Source organism: Pongo abelii, chromosome 12 (genome assembly GCF_028885655.2).
Source record: "Pongo abelii isolate AG06213 chromosome 12, NHGRI_mPonAbe1-v2.0_pri, whole genome shotgun sequence".
Taxonomy (NCBI): Eukaryota; Metazoa; Chordata; class Mammalia; order Primates; family Hominidae; genus Pongo; species Pongo abelii.
In genome coordinates this window covers 65,416,050-65,428,616 of record NC_071997.2, presented here as the reverse complement: position 1 = coordinate 65,428,616, position 12,567 = coordinate 65,416,050, and the positions used below count along the sequence as shown (strand labels likewise).

General features: G+C 39.2%; 1 long non-coding RNA gene across 1 annotated transcript in view; it reads left to right on the top strand.

Moving 5' to 3' along the window:
- LOC129057681 (uncharacterized) overlaps positions 1-12,229 on the top strand; it is a 66,668-nt gene extending 54,439 nt beyond the window's left edge. The window contains exons 2-3 of the long non-coding RNA XR_008522391.1: positions 8,905-9,093; positions 11,948-12,229. This is a non-coding gene — a long non-coding RNA (uncharacterized LOC129057681). The remainder of the gene's footprint in view (positions 1-8,904; positions 9,094-11,947) is intronic.
- Positions 12,230-12,567: the final 338 nt, after the last annotated feature.

Here is a 12,567-nt window from a genome sequence, read left to right as displayed (position 1 = left end):
TGGAGTGGCAGTTTCCGTTCAACTTTATTTCACTTTTTCTGTTCTGAAGGAAAACTCAGGCTACTTGCAACAATTCTGGTCACTGTCTAATAATAAAGAGTTGTTGGGTCACTTCAATTCATTAAGTCACAGAACCAAGTCACAAAATAATTAAAAGACCCAATCACATCAGAACTCCAAAGCCTGACTTACCTTTAAGTTGCCTCTCAACTCTAGCTTGTACCTGCTTAAGGCTGAGACCCTGCAACAGTGAGTATGTGGGAAGAATTTGTCTTTCTATTGTACTCTGTCTGAGCTTACACAGACAGCTTCCCCCACCCTCCACCTGTGGCTTTTCTCCTACCCCAGGGTTGAAGGTAGGAGTGACAGAGAGTGGGGAGAGGTAAGGGGACAGAAAAAGCCACTTTGCTGAGAAGTACCATGCTCTCTGGATCTGGAGTACTGTTAAACTCATTCTTTCCTTGTGGGCACCTATTTATCATATTGAGAGATTCCTCGCTAGAGCTTTTTCTCCTGAAGTTCTCTTAAGTCTGGTGGATGAAACTGTATTCCAGGTAGTCACTGAAACTTCTTGAGAAGAAAATTGCTAAACTGCTGTATTTCAGGTTAGTTCTATTTTGCAACACTTTAATGGAATTATATAATTGTCACATCAGGAAAAACAGAAATTATTTGAAATTGAATCAAACATAGTAAAAGTAGACTGATCCATAAGTTTATTAATAATTAAATTAGACATTTATACTGTCACATGTTTCTTAAAGTAGCAATTCTACTTTTAATACCTAGTCTGCCTCCCAAAGGACTTTATTGGCCCCTTGTGAGACACCTGTACCTTGTGGGTGCTGAGTGTGTCATTGCTCCAGGAGATCATATTGGACAGAACCCAATGCAATGCCATACTGGTCTTCTCTTCCACACGTCCCTCACATGATTCATGGGAGACATGCTTGCATCTCTTGTCTTGCCAACTCAGAAAGTGCAGGCCAGTTTCTCCGCCACTACCTTTCACCACCAATGCAGGCAGCCAGCCTTCTCCAGATCACATGAAAGGTGCTGGCATTCCTGCGATCACAAAGGGCCCTCGGATGCCTGAGGCTACAGGCAGACCCAAATTCACCATCCCAAGAGTGAGGCATTAGTCAGGGACCCAGCTCAAGTGCTAAGTAGTTTCCTGAAACTCTGCTCACTTGGTTTATGTGAGTACGAACACCCCCTTCCACTCATCCACAGGAAGGGAAGATGAAATGACAACACTGGAAACTCTCTCTCAAAAAAGATCCTCCGCATTCTTCTTGAAAAAAAATCCTCTTTCCTCTATAATCTCTTTTATCTGCTGCATCTGGTTGAGTGGTCAAAGAGTTCTGAAACAGTTTCTGAGATCATTCTTTTTATCAGTCTTTATAAGCACAGGAGAGGGGGGGTCCATTTACCACCCCTTTGTGCATCATATCTATCACATTAGGGTCTCGGTGAAGACTGGGGCAGGGAGAGGCCCAGGCCGGCTTTCATTTGCGGTAGTATTTGGAATATGAGAAATGAGTGATTTAATTTTTCTAATATATATGAGGGGCCACCCTTTCTGAATAAAATAAATCTGCTACTTATGCAGTCCTGTCCCTTGTAAGTCTACCTCACATTTAGTCCATTCCTCTATCTCAGATAGGTAGAGACAATTTATTGAACTTTATAAACCACAGAATTTGAGGTGCATGGCTTCTAGGTATGGCCCCAAAGCACACTGATGCCTTGGGAAATCCAGATTCTCTGTGTGCAGTATGTTCCATGGGCTACCTCAGAGATTCCCCTGAGTTTAGCAGATTATTTGCCAATAAATAATCAAAACACTGTTAAGTGTTGAGAGAAAGGGAATGAATTCCAGGCTGAAGTGACCATAGAAGGCTCTCCTCAGATGGGGCTACTTCTTTTTAGCCATTGTTATAACTCCAGGTAATGAGTCGCAACCAATTAGCAATCCTCCTGGAAGGTCTAGGTTAGTCATTCATGATTGACTCTAGCATCACTGAAAACTTCAGGCCTAAAATCAGCCCAATGCTTAAATTCTTATAAAGAAAAAAAAATACGGCTTGGATTTTAAATTTTACACTGTTCTGAACTTAAAAAGAGTACTTAAAACACAAGTCACAAGGATTGACCAGGGCAATTCAAAAAAGCTTATTCAAGGGGTGTTGGTGCTTACAAAAGATCAAATCACTTGTTGATTTCATAAATTGTATAAACTGTGTTAACATTGTACACATACTTTTTGTTAAGACTAGCAATGGACATATCAGGCCTTGCTGCCTTTCCCATATGAAGCAGAGTAAATTAATTGGTCCCAGCTTGCACCTCTGTTGTCGAATCAACATGGTCTGGCCACCTTTTGTGAAATGCCAACTAACGGATCAAAGCCTCTGGAGAATGACCCCTATTTTCCCCCAAATACGTGTGGTTTTCTGGAAATCCATATCTCTCGCCTCTTTAAATGTCTGTGGGTTATTGTGAGAAGACAGTTCCCATCATTTTTACTTAGGCCCATCTTGTTCCTAATTTGCAGCCTGTAAGCCATCTGAGTGTTCCATGCCCAGGAAGGTCATGTTTTAGTGGGTTGTCCATGTTTCTGCCCAGTGACGTGCATTCTAATTCTGGCTGTCCCATCTCTGTTTCTAGTTCCATCTGAAGCAAGCCCAGGTTGGTTCTTTGTTCCTGCCTTAACCTTCCTTACTATACGAGTCACTGTGCAGACCACCTGCTTCCTAGGAGAAGATGCTAGGAAAGAAAGCACCAGTCAGACATCTCAGCCATATAGGGGCTGAGTTAATATTAATTATTAATATTAACATTACATTAATATTATATTGTGAATGTACATAATATTTATCCTTTTAGCCATTCATAGGTGTACAATTCAGTGGCATTAAGTACAATCACAATGTGCTAGAATCATCACCGCTATCAACACCCAACACTTTTCATCATCCCCAACAGAAACTCTGTACCATTAAATAGTAACTCCCCTTTACCCACTTTCTTTAATAACAATGAAAGATACCCAGATGAGAGAGGAGACTGTTGAGTCAGTGTCCTCTTAGCACTGCTTAGAAATTCCCATGGTAGACAATGGATGGGAGAGGAAAAAAAGTAGACTAAAAATCCAAATGCTGTCTCATGTAGTATATAAGGAAAAGCTGGGGAAATGTGCCTTTCTGTTGATTGAAGTCATTTTCAAGATTTTGTGTTTTGGTTAGCTTTTATTTTCTTTCTTCATATCCAAGCAAATTAAATATAAGCAAAAACTGGAGGAGACACCACTATGGCCCTGACATGGAGGAGAAAGGGGATGTTCTTGACTACCTAACATATGCCTTGCTTTCAAGACAAGCTGCAAAATAGGTTACTTGAGCAGGCAGTGCACTCCAAAGATCCTGGCTCAGGGCAATGGGACCAGATGACAAGTTGATAAAGACCAGGGCTGGCCTCCACCCCTCTCTCTGCCTCTCAGGAATGACCCTCCCACCGGCAGGGCTGTGCAAAAGGACAATCCATTTTAACAGACTGAGTAGCTCCAGGGGCTCAACAAAAGCAAATAAGCTCCATGTCCCACAGTAAATCGTCTCTAGCTGAATGATGTCTGGTTCCTTTCTGGAAAGAATGTTCTTCACTGAGGTGTAGTTTGCCAAGGGTCAAATATGACAGAAATGAAGTGTTGCTAATAGTGATTGAAAAGGATTCCTACTGTTTGTGGCCAGTGCTGGGTAGTAGAAAGGCCAAATTTGTGGGCCAGAAAACAGTAGGAGACAGTAAACTTTCCCTGAGACTTACTAAACTTTAAGTCACCTCTGCTCCCCCAGCCATTCTGTAAGCCCTGTTTGGGGGAAACTGATATTATAATTGCTAATCTCAGCAAGGGCCTAACGTGCAACCTGAAGCTTTTTTCGGCCTTTGGTGCAATTAGGGCGGAGGGCAAGGCCCACAGACACCGGCGGGCTCCGCCCCCTCCTCCCAAATTGCCCCACTTGGGTTTCCTCCACACCCTGACATCCTCTGTAGACAGGTAACTGAGCAGTGCTGGCTTCCAGCTTTCAGAGAGAGAAAATTATTCCTGCTCAAGCTGGCTGGGAGCTATTAAAGGTTTAAATGTCACCTCAAAAGAACTCTTTGCTAACCTTTAAGTGGTGGCGTCTCCAGGGCTATTTGGGGCACGATTTGCCCCCTCCCAGGGAGTCTGGAGAGCTGAGAACATTTGTATATGCATTTCCTGCACCCCTCCTTTTCTTTTTCTCCTTTCAGGCAATTATCACTGTACCTTCAAAGGGGGAATTTGTGGGACAACTGGCACCTGCTGGACTGGGCTTCCCAATGAAGGCTCTCTTGGCTGAGTGTATAATTTCATTTAATCCTAAATAGCCCTTTTTACCTACTGTCGACAAATTCCCTTTAATCCTAACCACCACTTACAAGAATATTTACTATCAAAAGAAGACAAATCGCTATTTAAATGTGGATTTACTCAAGTCTGAAACTATGACAGTGACATACAGTAAAATGATAATATGTAAATAACAACTGGAGACAGATTTATCTTCTGAGAAAGCTGGGCAGAGCAGTGGATTAAAGTCATATGTGATCTACTTTGAGTGGACTCAATTCAGACACAGCGTTCAGTCATGACCAACAATGCCATTCATTCTGCTTACTTCAATTCATTTGGCCCTAGTTCTCAATGACCCTCTGTTACCACGCATATACCTCCGATAAGTAGGCCTTGATGTTTACAGCACTTTGGAGAAGAATAAATGCAAACTGCACATTATTTATGGGTGTGCACTCTTAGCTTAAGAGGGATTTGTCAGGAGTGTGAATACAGGTAGAATAAGTAGATGTGTGTTAGCGCAGACAGCCTGGTTTCCAGAAACTAAGTGGAAAGAAAGGAGCTAAATAAAATATCACCCCAAGACAACAGCTTTCAATTATTGCCCATGATCCTGAATTCCTCTCAATGAATTGAAAGGGAATCTATACCAGATGGCATTTTCCTGAATCAGCCAAGTGCACCAGTCATTCCTACCTCTTAGTGATGGGCAGCAGTGCCAAGGAAGAGCCAGCCTTTCATTTTCTGCCTCTGCTCGCCAGTCACAGAAAGCAACTTTGCTTTCTAGGGATGAGTTTCCTAATTGCACTGAAATGTAATTAGATCATTTAGAAATGGAGGGCCTTTTTTTCTAAAAGAGCAGAAATCAAGCAAATTGTGCCCTGTGTTCTTTGGCAGTGGTGGTCTAATGAGCCTAAGCCAGAACTGGGAAAATATAGAACACACATTATGTCACTTATTGACATGGTGATAATCTTCTCAATTGAGAGTAGCTCAAAACACGTAAAGTCACTCACAACTCTTAAATGTATGGAAGGTGGGGCATAAAAATCACTGTATTGTAACGCAGCATTAGAATACATTGTATCGAGCCTACTCATATATTACAAGGGAAAGCTGGCCTAAGTTAATCGCAATCTCCCTTAAATTATCTTGTCCCAAGACACCAAGTCTGAGAATGAAGACAAATATATTCCATTGAAAAAGCCAGAATAGGTCTGACACCTCTAACTTGAAAAGTACAATATCTGATATTGGAGTGTTTGTAGGTATTTTTTAGAAAATTGTTCCCTATATAATACCCATAGGGTTGGATCCAATGTACTCTTCATTCACAACTAAATATGGGGAAGCTAAAAAAAAAAACAGGGGTCCTACATATGCTTCATGACAAAGAGACAAATATTCAGTTAATTTATTCAACTAATTACTTTTTAAATGTATTTTCTCACCATATAGTGTAATTTTATTAGTGGATAAATTATTGTATTGTGTTGTTTACTATCTTGGCAACTAAAGTTGATCCTATTTTAAGCATGTGAAGATCTGGAACACTTATTGGTAAATAAAGGGCAGAATTTTTTTTTTTTTTTTTTTTTTTTTTGGCAAAGATTCATCGCTGATTTGGAAAAGAAGCAGGAAAGGATGGGGATGAGGAAGAAGAGAGCAATAATAAAATGTGACTGACTATGAATGACAGATTTGTTTCCAAGCTATGAAACTCTTCCTCAACATGTTATGTAAAGGTCACTTTGGTTAGACCCAATACCTTGGTGATTCAAATGTACAGCTGTTTGTTTAACAGAAAGTAGAACAAAACACCAATTCAATCTAGGAAGAAACTTGACTGACAGAACAGGCTAAATGTAAATGGTCCATGAAAGATTCTTCTGTTTAACTAAATATAGGTATCCAACAGTTGATGGTTGAGGTAGCCAGGGGCCTCCAGATGGTTGCAAAAAGATAATCTATCAATGTTAACTCAGAGCCTGAGTGTCTTGAAATAATGGGCTTTGGGTCTTGTTCTTTTATGGTAGCTTCTAGAAAGCATAGACGTCTCACTTTATTACTTGAGGGTCCTCTTTTTTTAAGTGAATCAAGTGTAGCTTCGGTTGCACTGTGATAATTTAGTTCACTTCTGAACTTGACAATGTATTCATCAAAAAACGAAGGAGAGAGTCTTAGAAGGATGCATATTTGCTGCTAACGTCCACTTAACCAACAACCATGCATGCTTTGATGACCTTCAAAATGGTTGACAGTTGAAGAAAATGGATCTTGCATTGAAATGTATTAAGAAAAAGTTTTAAAACCCATGCCATCTGTGGGTTTGAACTGGATATAATATCAGTTTTTGTCCCATGCCATCTGTGGGTTTGAACTGGGTATAATATCAATTTTTGTCAGAACAATTTTCATGTATATTCTGGACTCCAAGTTCAAGGAACAAAATGGTATTAATGACACCATGAAAGTAAAATGAGCATCTTGAAGTTCAAGCTTCTCCCTTAATAAAGTAGCAGAGGGGATCTCTTCCCTCAGTTGCTACTGAGAATCAACAACAACTGACGGCCTGAAGTTAACAAGCTAATATTTCATCCATGGATACCAGAGTGTTAATGGCTAAATGTGCCAGTGGAGGAAAGGCGCACATATGCAGCTATTTGCCTGACACAACTTCTGCTGTCATGGCCTATTAAAACCAGTTTACATGTGCATGTCGAATTTGATGAATATGTATGTGACCCTTTTCAGAGCCATCACTCATTGGGCTATGGCCCCATGGCAGGAAAAACAGCACCTCTCATTAAACACAGCATGAGTTACAGGCATGTTATGTTAATATTTCTTCAGAACTTTAGGGGGTTTTCTTCTTCTTCTAATAAATTGTGTGAAGAAAATAATTTAAAAGTATAATTGATTTAAATTAAAACCTTTTTCTCATTTTCTTCTTAACTATTTGAGTTGGTGTGTGGGTTCTGGAAAGCTCTTTCCTCAGGAAGTTGTCGGACATGTTTATGAATTGTGCTTTGTATCACTCATTTGGGACTCCTGAGGTAGGCCCCCTCCTCAGCGCGAAGTTTAGCAAGGCTAAACAGGAGACCTTTCTGTATAGAACTTGAAAACTCAGGAAAGACAGGGCTCCTTTGGGCCATGAATGAATCATCTGTTAACTCACAGTTCTTATCAGTGGGTCAAGCACACAGTAAGTTTTCAACAAATGATAGCTACCCTGATCACTTTTACTATTGTTATTTAAGCTAGAGTTAAAACAATCTTTGTGCTAGGGAAGATAAGAGGCTTTCTGAACATGCTTTCCAAAAAATCTAGGGAAAAAAATCAGAATAGAGTTTACCTTAAGTAAGTACACATAAATTATTGATGCAGTAATTCCAAAGATTTATGCTGAAAACCCTAAAAGGCCAAACAAGTCCAATTCCTCCCATATCCCTCCTACTCCTACTTCTGTCAGAGTCTCACAGTATCCTTTTCCACCCACTCTGCTCCTCTGGCCCTTCCCTGGTGTCTGCTCAATGGTTAAAAGCTGCTTGAGGGCAGGGATGATTCTTGATACTCTTCTGTAGCATCCCAAATATCTAGCTGAGTGTCTGGTAAACAGTGGGTGTTCCATATCTGTGGGTCCCTCCTCTGCAGATTCAACCAACCTGGAATAGAAAATACTAAAAAATTATAATAATAAGTAATAATATAAGAATAAAAATACACAAATTATAAGTACAGTATAACAACTATTTACATAGTATTTACTTTGTACTAGGTATTGTAAGTAATCTAGAGATGCTTTAAATTATTAGAGGATGGGTATAGGTTGCATGCAGATAGTATGCCATTTTATATAAGGGACTTGAACATCTGCAGGAGTTCTGGAACAAATCTGCCTCACCCCATTGATAAGAGGAACAACTGTGTGAATTGTAATCGCCTCCCAAAATTGATCCTCTAATTCATAACCCCTTTATACCAAGACCTTGAAGACCATCTTCTCTAAATACATGTGCTGATGTACTGGATGATTACTAACCTATGACTCTAAATGCCTGGACAGTTTAGCCACTGTCAAGAGACAGTACCTAGGGAAGAGAGGATTTTGGTGAGGAAAAGAACATCATTTCAAAAGGAGCTACCCTGCTGGAAGGCTGGGCTCCCTAGAGAGCTACAATACAAGAACATTGAAATAAGAGCTTAGAATTGGGGTTCTAATCTTGACTCTGCTTTTGTCTGGCAGGTGAGGAACATGTTCATTTTAGATGTCAGTTTCCTTGTTTGCGAATTATTGCCAAGTTCTTCAAGATCTGAACTGCTCTCCACAAAGAATTTCACTCCACTTTTAAAGAATTGGTCTTGGTCTCATATGTTCCTATATACTGTGGTATATCAGAGTATTAGAAAAGATAATTACATACTTAACCTTCCATCATAGGTCTTTTCTCCCTGTGGAGAGGACATGTCACATTCCTGCAATTCTCAAACAAAGATTACAGAGATACTCACGTTTCTTTTCCCCTTTCCAGCATCACCACCTGCAAGCCTAGAATCTGGAGCTGGGCTGCTTCCTGTGCTATCTGGTTGTCCATTTAAAATATCCAGGCAGTACTGAAGATCCCCTTTGAAATTCCTCATTGTGGTCACAGCTCTTCAGATTGACTCCTAGAAGGTGGAAAACCAAACCATGCGAGAAGTGGGATAGTGCATTTGCCGAAGTAATAGTAGCCAAAGTTCAATGAGTATTAAGTCACCATTGGCTATGTCTTGTTCTAAGTGCTTTACATTTTTGCTTCTTATTAACTCATTCAATCTGTACAACTACATCATGAGATAAGTGCTGTTATTATGCTTACTTTAAACAGAGAGAACTGAGAGGCAAAGAGGATTAAAAATATGTCTGAAGTCACACAGAGCTGGTAAGGGAAGAAGGCTGTATTCAAACTCTGGGCAGTCTGGCCCCAGAATCCTAGCTGGTTTTTTTGTTTGCCATTCTGCCACAGTCTGTATGAAATTTCTTCTTCCAGGTGTATGCCTCCTCTGGATAATAGATTTGGAAGCAGATAGATTAACGTCCTTTATAATACAAAAATACAAACTCAAAAACAAATAACAAAACAGACCTAGTTTCTCACCAGAGAAATTTTTTCTTGCTCCAGCTTTGCTGGAACCGTGTTTTATTAGTATGGTGTGCACCAGAGAAGAGTGGCTTGAAATTTGGAGACTGCTCCATGTGTGAGGCTAGTCTCATTGGGACCAGCTCTCCAGTCTGAAGTAGGAAGCTGAAGATGCCAGTGGGAGTGCTTAGGTGGAACGCTCTCTCCCAGGATTCACGCCATTACTCTTCCCTCACTTGAGAGGCCCCCAGCTGGCTAAGCAGCAGCCTCATTCGCCAAAGCCATCTCCAACTCACTGTATAAATCTAGCACCAGAGCTGCCAACAGACAGTGCTGGATAAAGTCTGTTCTGCTCCCTGCCAACCAAATGGCCCCACAGCATAAGGTTCCAAGTTTTCTCAGTCTCATAAAACTTGGCTGAATGAGGCAGCGGTGCCATGAAATTTGCATTTATCTTGTGCACCTGACACTTCCCATCATGATGATGGAGTGCTTCCCTCATGTCAGTGTGCTTTTGGCTCTTAGGGAGGACAGGAAAGCAGAGTGGAGGTTGGTTGTGGGATAGGCTAATCAAAGCCAGGAAGAAGAGTAAATCCGTAGGCATGAAGAATGAAAAACAAGGTATGGAAGAAATGGAAGACTGGGGAGCACTGGGGGACTTAAGATAAAAGAGCATTCCAAGGTCCCTTGTGCATTTGGGTCATCAGTCATCTGTACTTTTCAGGGACAACCTTGCTGGTGACCTCCAGGCCCTGGCGTGCAGCATCCATGCAGCTGCCCCAGGGAAGCTGATCTCCTCTTTCATAGTACATTATTGTGTGCACGTGTAGAGCTAGCCTGTAAGAAGATTGACCTACATGGTCTATAGGTTGTTGTAATGAAATGGTTTTGTTGCACTTGTATTAAGGTTTTGAATGGGAGAGTGGGTGGGAGAGACTTCAGAGTTTCAGCTGAATGTGAGAACAAAAATAAAGAAAAAGGAAAAATAAAACTTGTACGCAAGTGAAAGTTCCCTTATCTGCCTCTTTGTTCATCTTGCTTAAAAGTTCTCAAATTTGTTTTAGTTAAAAAAAAAAAAAAAAGGGAAAAAAAGGCTCAGTGGCTAAAGAGCTTGGACTATACAGCAGAGGTCTAGGTTCAAATCCCAGATTAACCATTTACAGGTGGCCAAAGTCTGAGTCTTTCTTTGCCTCTCTTACCTCATTGATAAAATAAGGATATTAGAAGGAGTATTTTATAGAGTTGTTTTGAGGTTAAATGAGATAATGTGTGCTATGTACTTGGTGCAGGTGCCTTGTAGGTACCATAGGTGTGGGTTAGTACTTGACCTCAAGATTTTGGAGGGATGATTCAGGATTTTAGAAACCATGAATCTCAAGTCTCTCATTTATAACTCCACCATGAAAATTATTGCCTAATGTAGATCTATTTTTTAATGTCTTAGTAAGATTCGTAATGTCTGAATAATTGTTGAAGTTAGGGTTGGTAGAAGGCCACCCATTAAAACAATTATATATTTTCTCTATTGTGCTCTTGTCTATTAGTCAGATTTTTCCCTACTAGATCTGAATTTTTGAGAATCAAGTTCCACTACTGCCTCAACTCTTTGCCCCCTTCTCAGAGACAAAATGTGAACTAGGCATTTATGATACTCTTTTTCACTAGAGGAACTGGCCTAGATTCACCCAATATGACTACATGGATGGTGGGCTTGACATTTCCTGTGCCCTTGGAAATCTAGGGCCATGTGATATTCCTGTGGTCAAGGAAAGTTTCTTTGCCATTCTTTGACCACCACCAGCCTAATTCAAGTCTGAGTGTGGTGGCTCATGCCTGTAATCCCTCCAGATTTTATTAGCAGCAGTAAAGAAAGGTGCCTTCTTTTGGTAAGAAAACCAAAATTAAGAAATGGAAAATTGATTCTGAAAGTGAATTCTTAACTTGAATCATTCATTCATTTATTCACTTTTTATCAAATATCTATTGTGTACCAATTTATATTAAACATGATTGTTTAATTTTTAAATTTCTTATATCTTCCAGAAAAAAAGTGTGTGTATATATAATACATAAAGTTATATATATATATAAAGTAAGATACATATGTATGTGTGTGTATATATATAAGACATTTAAGTTTATATGTGTATGTATATATACATGAACACACTCATATACACATATATATGCATATATATGTGTGTGTATATGTATATATATATATACATATACATATACATGTAAAATTAAATGTTACGGTTTCTGAGCTTGTTCAGTGAATACAAATAAATAAGCATACAAATAAGCAAACAAATGAATAAAAACTGTCTTTGTTAAATATCCAGTGAATTTCTAAGTTCCAAATTTTTTGAATGAAACAGGCCAAAAATGGCAAGCAGATCTTTTCTGAAATATACGTGCTAACAATTACTTTGTCAATTTCCTCATTGTTTAGGAGAGTCTTCTCTTATCTTCAAGAAGAATAAAAAATGAAGCTGACATTACTTGGAAAGAGAATAAACAATATCTGTCATGAGGACTACAGGGATGAACGACACAAATCAGCCATTTCTCTGAGAGTCAGGAAGTAACTAGTTTATACAATAAGCTGATCTACCAATAAAATACAATTGGTGTTGAAATATATGGCTGAGGAAAGTCCTCATGTTTTAAGGTTCAGAGTTATTCCAAAGAAGTCCTCGCTCTACAAATGTAATATTGAGATGACATATTACATGCTTACCAGAATAAACTAAAGGAACATCAATTCAAAGATATTTTCACTCCAGAAATATATGTATAGGTTTTGTATGTGTTTGAGTATATATTTATGCCTGTATATTTTGTACATATATATTCATATGTACATAAATATATACATTAATGTTACATTTAGATAATATATAATACTAAGGTAGCATAAAACATTACTTCAATGTGATTCATTTATAGTTTTTAAGCCTTTCTTAATTCAAATCTAGAGCATAAATTATAATTATAATAAAAGGTGGAATTTATACTAGTATCAAGAAATCATAATTTAGAATATGCCTTTGTGGGCAAAGTGAGAAGAGT